Below are 3,584 nucleotides of genomic sequence, written 5' to 3' on the forward strand. Positions count from 1 at the left end.
TCCCGTGTTACATTAATCCATCCGAAATTGGCTCAATCATGTGACTCATTGCCAATTGATAGCAACCTATCATTTGTAATTAAAGCCATGCATAAAATCATAGGTCATAGCCTACTTAAATTAAGCCAATTTTCATGGCTATATACAAAGAGATAAACATATTTCTACATGCCTTTACTTGGCAAATCAAATGACACATATAATAAAATACTCAAAAGTACTATACATGCCATTTAACAAAATAAAAAGAGTCTTTATACCAAAGCTTGTTTAATTGATAGTGTGTTGACTCTCTGATTCTCCTCCAATCCTTTCGAGTTCTCGAGCTCTGTGAGATAGGGAAAAAGAGAGGGGTAAGCATTTACATGCTTAGTAAGCTCGAATAACCGGAAAGTAAACTTACCAAGTAATTAGTATACATCCATATTTAAATCAAGAAATCATCCATTATGAAATGATTTCCTATCACATGCACTCAATAAATGAGTTAGTCACATAACAAAGCATCATGTAATTTACATAGATGAGCTCATCATTCATCATCTTGTTAACATACATCATATTATCCCGTTGAGTTTTTAGGAAATCTCGATGGAGTACCAGTTATCTGTCAATTCTTATGAATGATCAGTTCACATATATGCACTCCCGCGAACCTCATATCCCATGGCAGGATTACAAGTCTAGGCTAAATCCTCTATATCATAAACTCGTAAGGTGATGTCGGGTTGACCAGTCCAGGCTAAATCCTTTATAGCGACAAACACCCTTAATGAGTTCGGATCTGAATTACCAGTCCAGGCTAAATTCAGGCCATAATCAGATTACCCCTCCGGGCTAAATCCATAATGCACACATATTCTTTGGGAGGCTTGATCATTCAAGGAACACCCGTCTGGGCTAGATTCCTTTGGATATTTGAGATCACGGATTACCTTTCCAGGCTAACTCCTTACTGCAACACATGCAGGTTCTCAATTCACATGTAAAACATGGTTTATCCATCGAATTTCCTTTTTAACCTCAACCAAGACAGTTATCAACAACTCATTACCAAAGGTGCGTTTCATGCTTTCTCATACCATCAATAAATGAAAATATCATGCATTCATTAATCATACAATTATGTATATTAGGGGTTTACTTTATGTTATCCGAACTTACCTGGTATTCTTTTCGGGATTGTGTTTCAGTTATTTAGAAACCTTGCGTTTACCAAGATTGACCTTCAAAATTTATTCCTCGGGGTCTATAACAGCAAAATTAACTCATTAATACACTACATTATGCATTTCAAGTTTAATATCTACCACTAGTGCAAATGACCATTTTGCCCCTAACCTTTCACATTTTTACGATTTAGTCCCTAGGCTCGGATAATGAAACACATGCACTTTCTATCTTACCCAAGCCTAGCTGAACACTCTTCCTTCCTATGGTAGCCCACATTATCCATTATTTTCTCCTTCCTAACACAGATTTACATCTTTTGCAAAATGGTCCTTATAAGGGTTTCTTATGAAAATCAACTAGAAAAAGATGTTCAACACACATTAATCTTTCATATTCCTCCATAGTTCATCAAAACACAATCAACTCATGCATGGGTAAATTTTTAAACATGAATCCTAGCATAAAATATTGGTAGAAATGGAGAGATCAAGCTACCGGGATTTCAAAAATACAAAGAACATGAAAAACGGGGCTCGGGAGCACTTACTATTGAGCTTGAAAATTGAAGAAACCCTAGGTATGGTGTCCTCAAAATTTCGGCAGCTATGAGAAGAAGATGAGCATATTTTTGCTCCATTTTTCTCTTTTTATTTGATTAAAATGCTTAATGACCAAAATGCCCTCATGCCCTTTCTTTAAAATATCATCCATGCAAGCCCATTTTTGTCCAAAAATTTAGAATTTGGGAAAATTTCTCTCCAAGACCTTCTAATTCATAATATAAAGCAATTTCCTACAAATGCATATACGCATATTCTAGGCCTCACAATAACAAATGCATATACGCATATTCTAGGCCTCACAATAACCATAAAATAAATATTTTGATGTCAGATTTGTGGTCCCAAAACCACTATTCTGACTAGGCCCTATTTCGGGATGTTACACGCGACATAACCCAAAGTCTTGTTCTCCTATGGTAACTAGTGTGGGAAGTGTAAATGATATAAAGCCAAAGTGTAAAAGCTATAATAAATTTCACTTTGGAAAGTGTCGAATGAAAAGTGGTGCGTGTTTTAGATGTGGGTCTTTTGACAATTTTCTCAGAGACTGCATGGAGCGATCTAATGAAGAGGTTAAATTAGCTCCGTAGCCGAATGCTCCTATTTCTCGAGGTAGACCACCGAGACATCCCAGAACTGCAAGTGGCAGTCAAACTGTTGCCAAGGATGCTACTTCAAAATCAGAGGCTCAAGCCCTGGCAAGAACTTATGCAATATGTGCTCGAGACGAAGCCTTTGCTCGCAATATCATCACGGGTACATTTTCTATTTATAATACTCGTGTTATTACCTTAATTGACCCAGGGTCAACCCATTCATACATTTGCATGAAATTGGTGTCTAGTATGAATATGTCTGTAAAACCTACAGAATTAGTGATTAAGGTGTCAAACCTTCTAGGCAAGTCAGTCCTAGTTGATAAAGTATGTAAGAATTGTCCCTTGACAATTCAAGGTCATTGTTTTTCGGCTAACCTTATGTTATTGCCATTCGATGAGTTTGATGTAATACTTGGCATGGATTGGTTAGCTGTGCATGATGTGATTGTAAATTGTGGTAGCAAGTATATTGAATTAAAATGCTCCGATGGTGAGATTCTCCAGATTGATCCAAGCGAGTTGGATTGTCCGCCGGTTGTGATTACCTCGATGATGGCTTGAAGGTATGTGAGAAAAGGATATGAAGCCTACGCTGCTCTTGTGTTGAATACTAAAGAATCTGAGTTGAAATTGGAATCGGTACCGATAGCATGCAAGTATCCGGATGTGTTTTTGAAAGAGCTACCCAGATTACCTCCCATTAGAGAAGTAGAGTTTGGTATTAAACGGGTTCCTGGGACATGTCCTACTTCTATTGCTCCGTATAGGATGACACCAACTGAGCTGAAAGAGTTAAAAGCACAGTTGCAAGAACTAACGTATAAAGGTTTTACGAGACCGAGTTTTTCGCCTTGGGGTGCTCAGGTATCATTTGTAAAGAAGAAAGATGGCTCTATGATGCTATGTATAAACTACCGACAACTCAAAAAAGTAACTATCTAGAACAAGTATCCGTTACTGAAGATTGATGATCTGTTTCATCAATTGAGGGAAGCCACTGTGTTTTCTAAGATAGACTAGAGATCCGGCTTGTAACGCCCTGAATTTGGGCCTAGAAGTATTGGGCCTTGAGTATAGGTCCCTAATGAGGGTGTTTATAAGCATTTAATTGTGCAAGGAAATGACACAATTAAATGTATACTTTAGTGGTTAATGGCTTTGAGAAGTGTTGGAGAAATCTTGGGTTCAAACCTGAGCTTTAGCAAAAATTTTGGTTTTAAGTGAACAAAACCCTGGGTGCTTGGATGAA

The sequence above is a fragment of the Gossypium hirsutum genome, chromosome A06 (genome assembly GCF_007990345.1).
Source record: "Gossypium hirsutum isolate 1008001.06 chromosome A06, Gossypium_hirsutum_v2.1, whole genome shotgun sequence".
Taxonomy (NCBI): Eukaryota; Viridiplantae; Streptophyta; class Magnoliopsida; order Malvales; family Malvaceae; genus Gossypium; species Gossypium hirsutum.